Below are 13,390 nucleotides of genomic sequence, written 5' to 3'. Positions count from 1 at the left end.
ATGATCTCACTCATTTGTGGAATATAATGAACAACATAAACTGATGAACAAGGACTGATCCAGAGATGGAGAGGCATTGAGTGGACTGTCGGGCCTTGGAGGGAAGGTAGGGGAGGGTGGGGGTAAGGGGGAAAGATCAACCAAAGGACTTATATGCAAGCATATAGGCCTAACCAATGGACACGGACAACGGGGGGGGGGGGGGGGGGTGAGGGCATGAGCGGGGGTGGGGGGGGTAGGGGGTAACATGGAGATAAGGACACATATGTAATATCTTAATAAAAAATATATTTAAAAAAAGAAAGTTATCACAAACTGGAAAAAAAAAGAAGGAACAAAACATTGAAAGTATACAACTCTCTTCTTTTCTATTAAATCATGCTGCCTGATTTTTTTTTACAAGCTTCTTATCCCCTTTAGTTAGTATAGGAACACTCCAATTCATTTTTACCCTCTAATCATCTCTTGTAATTATTTTCCATAAGATGTGCATCCTTTGATTTCAACTGCATATAGATAAAACTGGTTTATTACTTCAGTCTCACACTCCCACCAGCTTTCCAAACATTCATACTCATATGTCCTAACACATTTTCATGTTCAAGGTGACAAAATAGTATTTAATATCACCCCAACCTGCAAAAATCGTTATAACTTACCTTTGCTGAGCCTAAGCTAATACTAGGCACTATGAAAACTAGCAAATAGATCATTTAACTATTACAAAAATTGTTAACCTGTGATTACTAACACTCTTTTACAAAGGCACATATGAATCTCAGAGAAATTAACTCCAAATTAACAACTAGTAAGATGTAAAGTTGAGATATCAATGCTCAAATCCTAAAGCTAAAAATAATTCTTAAGCCTATCATTTAAAAAACAAACAAACAAAACTATACACGCTTGAATTTTGAGCCATTATTATATTCTTCCCTTTTCCTTGTACCATATGCTGAGAGCCAATATAGCTACCTCCTTTTTGTTTTTTTCTTGTTCTGCATTTATTTCTGTTTGGCCTTGATTAAATTATTCAGTAACTGAGTCTATCCTTACCTAATACCAACCATATAATCAGTTAAAAGATGTAATAATATTTACTCATAGATGCTTTTAAATACTAATAAATTGTTTTTGCTGGTTTGGCTCAGTGGATAGAGCATCAGCCTGAGGACTAAAGGGTCCCAGGTTCGATTCCAGTCAGTCAAGGACACATATCTCCATTGCAGGCTCAATTTGGGGTGCATGTGGGAAGCAACCAGTCTATGTGTCTCTCTCACATAAATGTTTAATTTTTTATCTCTGTTTCTCCGCCTCCCTTACACTATCTCTAAAAATCAATGGGAAAATATCATTGGGTAAAGATTTTTAAAATAATAATAATAAAATAAATACTACTAAATTAACATGTTAATATACTAATGCAGTGCAACTAAAATACTAATCATTATTTAGTAGGCAGCTAAAAATACTATTTTCCTTTTTTTCTAATAAATCAACACATTCATTTTAGTTGCTTTTCTCTCACTCTTTACTTCTTTTTCTTTCACTCTGCTATGGCTCTAGTAAAGGTCTGCAGTGTGCCCACTCAAGCCACATCAATAATTCTCACTACACCCTCTTATCCATCCTGTATTCTGATCTGCCTTTATTCTTCTTTTACAGAATTTGCAGCATATGATTCTTCTACCCAGAAACTTTAATTCTCTATTATCTGCCTATTAAAATCTGTATTTTTTTAGTCTTTCACCAATTTGATATCAATTTTATCTCTCATATTCCATTACAAGGATTATTTTATCAACTTGATATTTTCCAGTTCCATCTTTCACCTTTTTTCATTAAACTTTGGTGATGCTTGCTCCCTTTAAAATACTAACACTATCTCTGGCTTTCATCTAAAATGTATCAAGATTAGGTTAAAATTTAGCCACTTCAATGAATCCTCTTTTGTAATTCTTAGAAGGTAAAGAACATTCTTCTCTGAAATTCTATAGCTCTTGTACTCTGAAACTTTGAGAGAAGCAAAGCATAGTAGTTTGAGTCAAGGGACTTAGATTCATTTTTTGTGAGTTTTTTTCTAAACCTAGCTTTGAAATCATGGGGAAATGTTTTTGAAGATCACATATTGGAGTGCATGTGATAATCCATATACAAATGTGTAATTATTAGTTTTAATTATTATCAGTACATGGTTTTTATATACTATCATATAGTGAAGTTTTTTGATATTGAAATTCTGACATTAAATTAGGACCTCTCAGGAATTAAGAAGCCATCATATATTATTATTAGTACATTGCACCTCTAATGCCACCAACAACCTTCAGTAAATATGCACTCAATAACTACTTTGAAATATATAGATCATTTATCACAGAAACCTATATGATCATCTAATTTAAATGTAATCCTATCTAATAAAAGAGAAAAATGGTAATTGGCGTACGACGCTACCCTTTTCATTGGCTAATCAGGGCTATATGCAAATTAACTGCCAACTATGATTGGCAGTTAACTGCCAACTATGATTGGCGGGGGGCAGTTAGGGATTACCAGGCCAGCAGAGGTGGGCAGTTGGGGGTGACCAGGCTAGCAGGGGGTAGTAAGGGGAGACCAGGTCGGCAAGGGGGGGCAGTTAGGGGCGATCAGGCCAGCACACAGAGGCAGTGAGAGGCAATCAGGCTGGCGGGGTGGGGGGGCAGTTAGGGGCCAACAAGATGGCAGTTAATTTGCATATGTAGGCACAATGCAGGGAGGCGAAAGGGAAAGCAGGAAGAAGCCCCCTGCCACTGACAGTGATCAGAAACCCAGGGGGGAGCTAAGAGCTGGGGGGCAGGGCAAAGGCGGCCCTGGGGCCGCCTTTGCCCTGCCCCCCAGCCATGATCAGAGAATCAGGCGCCTTTGCCGCCCTGGCCAGTGATAGCAGGAAGTAGGGGTGGAGCCAGGGATGGGAGCTGGGCACAGTCGAAGCTGGCAGTCCCGGGAGCTAGTGGTCCCTTGCCTGGGCCTAAAGCGAAGCCCACGATCGCGGGGCCGCTGCAGCCGCGGGTCCCCGCTGCCTGGGCCGGACGCCTAGGCCAGAGGCGTTAGGCCTGGGCAGGGGTGGAGCCTGCAACCGCGGGGAGCTGGGGGTCCGCTGCCCAGGCCTGACACCTCTGCCGGAGACCTCAGGCATGGTCAAGGGGCCGATCCGGTGATTGGTGATCGGAGGGTGATGAGGGTCAACTCCTCTGGCCGAGGCATCAGGCCTGGGTGGGGGGCAGAGCCGGGGATTGGGGGGATATGATGGTCCCCTTGCCCAGGCCTGAAGCCTGGGTCAGAGGCATCAGGCTTGGGCGGGGGGTGGAGCAAGCGATCAGAGGGAGGTGAGGGTCCCCTGCCCAGGCATGGTTCCTGGGCCAGAGGCCTCAGGCCTGAGCGGGGGCCAGAGCCAGTGATCAGGGGGAGATGGGGGTCCGCTGTCCAAGCCTGACACCTCTGGCGGAGGCGTCAGGCCTGGGCAAGGGGCCGATCAGGCGATCGGAGGGTGATGGGGGTCTACGCCTCTGTCAGAGGGATCAGGCCTGGGCAAGGGGCCAATCCTGCGATTGGAGGGTGATGGGGGTCAATGCCTGAGGGCTCCCAGTATGTGAGAGGGGGCAGGCTGGGCTGAGGGACACTCCCCTCCCCACACACACCCAGTGCACGAATTTCGTGCACCGGGCCCCTAGTTTAAAAATAAATATAAATAAATGAATAAACACTTTGAAACCATTCTTAGAAAAAATGTTATCTAATCTAATAATAGACAAACAGGGTAATTGACCGTACCTTCACTATGCCTCCCGTTGGCTAATCAGCGATATATGCGAATTAACCACCAACAAACATGGCGGTTAATTTGCATATGTGGCTCCAGCTGGAGCAGCGAAGACACTGAAGGTGTCTCCTGTCGGAGCGAAGGCCTGGGTGCCGGGTGCTGGAGGAAAACCGATGCCGGCAACCAGGGGAAGGGAAGGCCTATTGCACAAATCTTTTTGTGCAACAGGCCTCTAGCATATGTATATATATGAAATGTAAGAAAAATGATAATACTTTTCATTATAAAATTAATGTGTAATATATAGATGAAAATTTGTTTGCATGTTTTAGACTAGTAAATTCCATTGCTGCTAATTACAACAGTTTCCAAAATGTGACTGTTAAGATTTTTTTAGTGCATTCCATAAACCATTTTCATGAGGTTGTCAGTGATATTGGGCTCATTTGAAATTTCAAGTATGTTTTCCATCTGCTGCTGAGTTTAAGGATAAAAGATGGAAACCATAGGGAGATACCACATAACTCTGCTATTGTTCAGCTTCTTCCTTTTCTTTTTAGTCTAACATAATTATAAAATTTAGGTCAGATTCCCTCCTGAATGATAACCATGTTTGTCATTATTGATTGAAAAATACAGCTGATATGCAACTGTGTTTAATAACAAACCATTAACATAAAAAGAATGACATCTATCCTTTAGTAATGTGCTAAGTATAAATGCATGCATTTCACATGTGTGATTTATTTTGATCTCCACATCAAATTTATGAAATAATTATTATTTCCATTTGTAAATGAGGAAGTTGTAACACAGAAGGCTTAAGTAAAATTCCCAATGTCACTCACCTAGTATATGGAGGAGCCAAGTTTGGAGCCCAGACAGTTTGAATCCAGACCCCACAACCTCTGATTAAAATCTTGAGGAAAATCTATTCATAGCATTTAGTAGGTTACATATGTGTGACAGATATTAAACCACAAAATCTTATTTTGGCCAGTTATGTGATAAAGAGGGAGTGGCAGTCCAGTTATAATTAGCTGGAGAGTAAGATGCTGGTAGTAGGCTGGCCCACTGTCCCCAAGGATATCCGGGAACCAATCCCTAGATCTGGGAATGTTTAAAGATATTTTGTGGGTGTGATTAAGTTAAGAATCTTGAGCTCTTTTTCAAAAGTCATCAAAAGTGAGGCAGAGGAAGATTTCACGCAGAAGAGGAGAAGGCCATCTGGCCATGGAGGCAGTGATTGGAATGAGGCAGCCACACGGCTAGGAATGCCAATAGCCACCAGAAGTTGGAAGGACAAAGAATGAATTCTCCTGTATAGTTTCTAGAGGGAATGTAGCTCTGTTGACATCTTGAAATTGGCCTAGAGAAACTGATTTCAGATAGCTGACCTCTGTAACTGCAAAAGAACAAATATATATATATATATATTTAATCCACCAAATTCATGGAATTTTTTTACAGTGGCCATAGGAAATTAACACAATGCCAATGAACCTGCAGACAACTCGTATGCAGTCTCGATCCCCACTCAGATGTTTTACAAGGTATAAAATAGCCATACTCCTGCTTCCTCAGTATTGGAAGTTAAAGAAAGATATATTCCCCAGGATGCAGGGGAGAATAATGCCAGCTAATTTGTATTCAGCTTGTATTTTGTGCCTGGATCTGTGCTAAACACTGCACAATTTGTCTTATTTAATTCACACAACTCTATGAGGTGCTTAATGTGATTATCTCCATTGTAAATGACTCAATCAGGGCATTCAGAGCAATTAAATAAATTGCTCATGTTTACCCAGGCGATACTAGTACACACTTCTGTTTTTAGACCATGTATTGGTTTAACCATTAAATTATAGTGCCTCTTAATCAGGTGCATTGTTTCTTAACAACTCAGCCATGGCAAAAATTGTCCAGGGAAAATCTAGGTACAATCAGAAAAACAATGAAGAATAATGTTTTAAAAGGGCCTAACCCTTTGTCTTGTTTGTACTTTGCAATTGAAAAAAGATTTCTAATGATGATATATAGGAACAGAGGAGATGGGATAGTTTTACTATCTACTCCCCACCTTGCTAAACACTCAAAATGAGACTTAGAACTTAGTCTCTGAAATTATTCACCCTGTAAATTTCACAAATATATGACATTCAGGCACCTAGACAAATAAAAATGTAGATAGTTGGTAGATTGAAAGCTAGCTAGCTAGCTGGATTCAATTATTAGGTAAGCAGATATGATTCTTTAATTCATTTCAGATTTTACTTTTGACTACCAATAAAAATATCCTTCTTTTTTCTTGTGGAGATTAATTCAATATATTGAGGGATATTCTTTAGACTATGTCCAGAAGAAGTATACTTTCTTCCATGGGATTTGAGAACTATAACAACACACATAAAATGGTTGTGAGTTTTACCACAAATCTGAGAAAGAATATTATATTAAACAGTGAGTTTTCAGGTACTTTAACTTGCAAGCAAGAACAAAAGAATAATGTTATGCTCTCTTCAGAAGGAGGCCATTAAATGGATAGTTCTGCTTTATTTAACCTACATGCATTGGATTGCAGACTACTGAACATCCCAGTGTTTTAGAATGTTCAAATACATTGGTAAAAACACAAACCAATTTTAAATATATCTTAACATGTATATGCATATATTATATTCTTTTAAATTAAAAGTATTACTTCTGACAAAAGAAAATAACAACGTTGTTGTATCAAGATCTCTCCTGTTGAGTATGTTAATTTTTGTTTATTTGTGTTTCACTAAGTAGTGTTTTATATATATATATATATATATATATATATATATATATATATATATATATATATCAATTATTTATTGGCAACTATATTTCAACAAGTCTCAAACCAAATTTGTCGCATATGCATAATTCACAATAGCTTTACTACAAACATTCACTAAGTTTGTGTGTCCTTAATCTAAAGGGAATCACTTGAAAACAGCATATAGTTGGGTCTTTTAGACATTTCAAAAAATTCTACTGGGGAGTTTAATCCATTTGTGTTTAAAGTTATCAATAAGGAAGGTATACTATTGGCATTTTGCCAATTTATTTGGTCTTTTTTCTTCTTTTCCTGTGTTTTTTTTTCCCCTGCCTTTCTATGTTTTGTTAGTTTTGTAGTAATGTTCTTTGATTCTGTTCTCCTTTTCCTTTCTACATATATTTTCCATTTTCTTCTGAACTGCAAGGTTTATACTAAGAAATCTACTAGTGTTCCACATGAGTCTTTTCTCTTGCTATTATCAAAATATTCTTTTTGCCTTTGCCTTTGGACAGTTTTATTATGTGTCTTCATGTAGACTACTTTGGTTTTCTCATATTTGGAATTTCTTAGGCATTATGAATCTGAACATTCTTTTTTTCTCTAGGTTTGGAGGAGTTTGTCATTATTTATTTTAATAACTTTTCTGCCCTTTTATCTCTCTCTTCTCCTTATGGGACTCTCATAATGCATATATTATACTAGAGGCCCGGTGCACAAAATTCATGAGTGGGAGCGGGGGGGAGGGGTGTCCCCCAGCCTGGCCTGCACCCTCTCCAATCCGGAACCCCTCGTGGGACTGCCGGCAGTTGGACATCCTTCTCACGATCCTGGACCACTGGCTCCTAATAGCTCATCTGCCTGCCTGCCTGGTCGCCCCTAACTGCCCTCTGCTGCCGGCCAGGTTGCCCCCAACTGCGCCCTCCCTGCCAGCCTGGCCACTCCTAACTACCCCCCACCCCTGCCAGCCTGGTCAACCCTTACTGCTCCCCCCATCAGCCTGGTTGCCTCTTACTGCCTTCCCTGCTGGCCTGGTTGCCCCCAACTGCCCCCCCTGCCAGCATGGTCACCCTCCACAGCCTGCTGTTCAGTCATTTGGTCGTCCCTCACCAACCCCCCTGCCATATTGGTAACCCATGCAGCCTGCTTGTTCAGTCGTTTGGTCGTCCCTCACTAACCCTGCTGCTGGCCTGGTTGTAGGCAGCCATCTTGTGAGGGCATGAAGGTCAATTTGCATATTACCTCTTTATTTTATAGGATTAGTTCACTTAATGGTTTCCCCTAAGTAATTTATACTTTTTTCACTTTTTTATTGTTTTTCTTCTTATTCCTCTGACTGAATAATTTCAAATGACCTATCTTCAAGTTCACTGATTATTTTGCTTTATCAAATGTCCTGGTAAAGCTCTATGTTGGATTTTTCAGTTAACTTATGGTATTCTGTTTTGTTTGTTTTTTAATTAAGTGAGGCTTTTATTGTTGTTTTTATTCCTTTATTTTCTTTTTTAATTAAGGGTCCCTTACTGATTTTGCTTCCATGAGTGGCCGAGACCGGGTGGAGAAGGGGAGGGGAACCTGGCAGCATGGGGAGGGGCTATCTCCACAACATTCCATTTATACACGGAACTAAACAGACAAGCACAGGGTCACTATTACAGTTAGAAGTTGGCAGCATGGGAAAGGAGGGGAGGAAAAGGTTGCAAGTAGGGGTGTCATTAAAAAAAATATAGGCCCTCTCCAAAACTGGGGTGCCTGGGGTAGGGAAGACTTGGTTTGTTTCAACCCAAGAGGAATCAGAAGATCAAAAGCAGTTTGGGAAGGCCAGAACTGTCAGGGGTGGAGGGAGAAGGAAGGTCCAGGGGGAGGGCGACTGTTTGGCAACTGGGTGAAGGAATTGCCCTCCCCCTGCTGGGATCCCTCCAGCCCCTCCGGTCTGGCAGAAGGGGATGGCCTGCAACCCCTCACAGGCAGGTCTATGGCTGCCAGATGCTCCAGGCAGGGGGCTCGAGGGGGCTCACAAAGGCTTGCCCTCCAGGGAGATGACAGCACTGCCCAGCTTCTCTTCCAGAGTGCAGTGGTCCTTGACCTCCTCATAGCAGTTTGCTTGTAATTCATGCTTGATCCCCGTAAGCTTATTCTCGATGGCATCCTTGGAGCTGGCATAGATCATTTTGCTTTTAAGAGGCGCAGACCCAGGGCCCAGAAGATAAACACCAGATTCTCCTTCTTGCCCTCCTTGGTCTCATAGGTTGCATCATACAGGGCGTAGCAGCAGACTTTGGCACCATCTTGACGAAGATGGGTAGGGGTCATCTACTGTCTGGCCCACATCACCTACCAGGATCTCCTTGCCTCTTCCAAATGATGTTCTTCTTGTCTTCACTCAGGCAGAAGAGCACCGCCTTCTCACACTTCTTCACCTCCTCTGGTGTCGAGGACTTATGTGCCTTCATGTCATTGAACACTTTGATGACTCCATCAGAGACAGCCACACCAGAGGCCATGTTTCTGGAAGCTAAAGGAGACAGCAAGAAGAGCCTGGAAAGACGAGTGCCACTGCAGCTGCTGCCGGGATCCGACTCAATTTATGGTATTCTTCAGATTTATAATTTCTGTTTGGCTCTTGTGTATGAATTGGATCTTTTTGTTGATATTGTCATTTCTTATATTCTTCCCCCCACTTCTGTTTAGTTGTCTGTAGTGTCCTGTAGCTCACGGAGCTTCTTTATTATTTTGAATTCTTTGTTTTGTACTTCATAGATCTCTATTTTTTTTCTGTTGGTTACTGGAGATTATTTTTCATTTGTTAATGTTATATTTCCCTGATTCTGTGTGTCTCTTGTAGCTTTGTGTTTGTGTGTGTATGTTTGAACAAGCAGCTACCTCTTTCAGTTTTAAGAACTGACTTTAGCAATGAAAGACTTTAACCAATCAGCCTGACTAGAGATTCTGGAAGTCTCTCAAACCTTTTTATGGGGTGTGCACTTTCCACTCCTCTCCCTCCTTCCTGGGAGAGAAGTCTCAGGCGTGTGTTTCTTCTTCCAGACCTGCTGAGCTATGCTGGGTACTGTCCTCTTTCCCATAGGACAATGCACTAAGATGCCGGGACATGGGGCAAAAGCCCCATTTCTCTCTCTCCCTCCTGGAAGTCTCTTGGTTAAGTACCTCATTTCACTCTTGCAGATGTACTCCAGCTGCTGAGAACTGCACAGTCTTCTAAGATTCCTGCCTTCTGCTGAGAACTGCGTCATCTGCTGAGATCACATAGGTTGCTGAGATCTGCACTATCTGCTGAGTTCCTTGCCATCTGCTGGGGACTGAGCTGGCTTCTATGTGTTGCACCAGCTGCCAAGAACCACCGATGCCTTTGTTCTTCACTGCTCCAAAGCCTTCCATCTATGCCAAATTCCTCAGCACTCTGGGTGGAGCAAGACAGGTTTCTCAGGCAGCATTCCAAAAAGCTGGCTATGTGGGATGCACCTCTCACTTTTTCTAGTCCCTGCAAGATAAATTATTGGCATCTCTTTTGATGTTTAACTCTGTCAACTGGGAGAAGAGGAAGACACAAGTAAAAGTAAACTTACTTATTGCAATGCAGTTGCTCTTAGTCCCATGTTTTTCTGGGTTACCACAACTTCCTAACTTGACTCTGAAGTTCTCATAAAGGTATTTTGGTCCATACGTTGTTGTTAAGTCATTGTTGTTTTGGGAGGGACAAGGGTCGGAACCTCCTATTTTGCCGTATTGCTGACATTCATCCCCCTCTTCAAAACTTCTTGAGATATATCTTTGTCCGAATTCCTCTCCCACTTGTATCTGAAATTTCAGTATTTATGTAAGTTCTATTCCCAGAAGTGTGTCCTCTCTCTCGAATATTTGGGGAGCCCTGTGGGCCCAGGGTCTTCAGCATGCTCTGATTGTCTCAGTCCCCTTTGCACTTGCCTGCAAATTGGAGACTTTGAAGACTTTCCCTAGTTTGTCAATTGACTCTTTCACTCATAGAAATGAGGGCTGGTTAGGAATTTTTGTTTCCTAGATGTTAAATCTGCCAGAAGTCCTCATTGTCTTTCCTCTGCTGTTCCCACACAACTTCTCCTCACAGCTTTTCATGGTACATTGGAGTTGGCCTTGTTTGCTCATACTCTAAGGCTTATAAAAATAACTTGGCACCAATTTTTATATTAGATGTTCTTTTTCCTTTTTTTAAAAAATTGACTTTATTGGGATAACATTCTATATAATAAAGAGCTAATATGCAATGGTCGTCACGCCCTTGCACCCTCACACCCTTGCACCGGGGCCCAGTGACCTGAGACTGCGCCCCCCGCCCCGGCGCCGGGGCTGGGGAACCTGAGGCTGTGCCAGGGGACCTGAGGCTGTGCCCCCTGCCCAGTGGGGCTTGACGGGGGACCTGAGGCTGCGCCCCCTGCCCAGTGGGGCTTGATGGGGGACCTGAGGCCACGCCCCCTGGGGCTTGACGGGTGGGGCCAGCCAGGTCTGGGTCTTGTGCGATTTTGAGGTGTACACGGGTGGGCTGGGACTTGACTCTCGGTCCCATGGTGCGCCCCACACTCTGACAGGAGAGAGATTTTCATATACATTTTACTAATTTTCTTTCATCTCTGACACTTCTATTATAGATAAAGGGCAAATAGCAGTATTAAAATATTTCCTCTAATTAATTCCCTTATAATGTGCACGAATTTTGTGCATTGGGCCACTAGTTGGTTAATAAAATTATATAAGTTTCAGGTCTACAATTTCATAATACATCATTTGTATATTGTAATATGTGTTCACCACCCCAAGTCTAGCCACCTTACATTACTATTCATCTCCTCTTTACCCACTTCTACCTCCCTCCCCTTTCCCTCTGGTAATTAACATACTGTTGTCTATGTCTATGAGGTTGTTGTTGTTTTCTTTCTATTCTAGTTGCCCTATCTCTTTTTATGAATGAATTGGGAATATTCAAAGTTAGTGCTACCATCATCCCTTCTCTCCCACATATTACTTTTAAAAAGAACATTGTTATTTTAAAGTAGCATAAAACTTATACAATACAACTAAATAGTGGGAAACAAAAACGTAATTTATTTCATTGAAAAGCTCCTCTGGAAAAGGGCTATTTTGGTCAAATTAGAAGCTGTGAAAATTTAAGCAAAAGAATCAATCAATATCTTTGTGTGGAAATGGGTGGTGTCAGAGGACAAAAACATAGTTCCAGAGGAATTTCTATCAAAATTAGAAAAGCCCTTCAAGTTATTTATGTCTATTGTGTATATATGGTAGAAATTCTAAATATTGTATCTCTTCTCAACTTTATGTCCAGTGATATCATATCAGTAACTTGAAGTCAGCCTTAATGGTAATATTTATGCCACAAAAATCAGCAAACGCCACAAACAAGGACTTGCTCTTTTTTTTCCGTCCCTTCCCTTTTTACCCTTATCTTTCCTTTTTGCCCCCTTCCCTTCTCGCCCTCCCCACTCCACCCCCCACCCTCGCTGGCAATCTAGTTGTTAAATATTTACCAACAAGCCACTAGTGGGGACCAAGAGTATGAGATGCCCAATGACAGCAATTAATTGCCAAAGATAAGATTGATATATTTACCATAAAGGGCAAAAGTGACATGTCAGTAATAAGAATTCCTTGGGTTTTAGGGATCTCTGACAGTGACTAATTGATCCTGTTGTCCCTAGGAAATATAAAATAAAATAAAATAAATGGTCAGTCAGCTAGAGCATTACATGAAAAAACCCTCTATATCAGGCAGTCAAAAAACCTGACTTGAGTAGTCACAATGGAGACTCATAGCCATATAAATTTTTCGATCCAAAGCCCCTTGATTGAAGGGGACGGTGGGTTTCTTTGAGGAGAGACCCTGCACCATTGATACCAGTATATATTCCAAACCTTCTCCAAAGGGACCCGAGGCTATGTACTACAGTAAAAAGGAAATACCCAGTACTTTTAGTTAATAATAGACACTTGTTCTGAACTGGTGCTAAAACCTGAATTGGTTCAATGACTATAGTCCATGAATCAAAGTAGGGGATTAGGAAAGTCAAGTGATTAGAGTCTTAGCTCAAGCTCAGTTCACAGTGCATCTATTTTTTTTTCCAGTTTCTGGATATATAATTGGGATAAACAGAATAGGCAACTGGCAGAATCCTCACATTTGCTCTCTGACCCAGTGGCTGAAGGAATAGTTAAGTGGAAACTCCTGAAACATCCCCTCCTTGTGAAGATTGCTTTCTGTTTCATAGCAGAAGAAATTTTTTTTGCAGGAATTCTAGAGATTAATGCCATCACATCTTGAAAGAAGCAGAGTGGTGATACCTGTCACATCTCCATTTACTCATAAGTTTAACCTGTTTTCCTGGGTAGAAATTATGCTATTCTAAACATAGTCAGATGGTGTTCCAATTACAGCTTCTGTTCTAGATACAGTATCCATACTAGAAAAACCAGTATGGCCCCTGCCACTTGGTACATGGCTGTTGACCTGGATAATGTCTTTGGCTCCATACCTATTTGTAGAGCCCACCAGAAGCAGCTTGCTTTTAATCTTACAGAGCCAAGAGTACACCTTCATGGGCTTGTTTCAGGCATACATTTATTATCCTGTTCTCTGACATAATATAATCCCTAGCCCTAGCTGGTTTAGCTCAGTGGATAGAACATCGGGCTGCAGACGGAAGGGTCCCAGGTTCGATTCCAGTCAAGGGCACATGCCTGGGTTGCAGGCTTTTGATCCCTTGTAAGGGACGTGCAGGAAG

At 41.6% G+C, this 13,390-nt stretch overlaps 1 pseudogene; it reads right to left on the bottom strand.

Moving 5' to 3' along the window:
• Window positions 1-8,270: 8,270 nt before the first annotated feature.
• On the bottom strand, window positions 8,271-9,181 carry LOC132236492 (cofilin-1-like; annotated as a pseudogene).
• Between the last annotated feature and the right edge of the window lie 4,209 nt (window positions 9,182-13,390).

This window comes from Myotis daubentonii, chromosome 6 (assembly GCF_963259705.1).
Source record: "Myotis daubentonii chromosome 6, mMyoDau2.1, whole genome shotgun sequence".
NCBI lineage: Eukaryota > Metazoa > Chordata > Mammalia > Chiroptera > Vespertilionidae > Myotis > Myotis daubentonii.
This window is presented reverse-complemented; position numbering and strand designations above follow the sequence as displayed.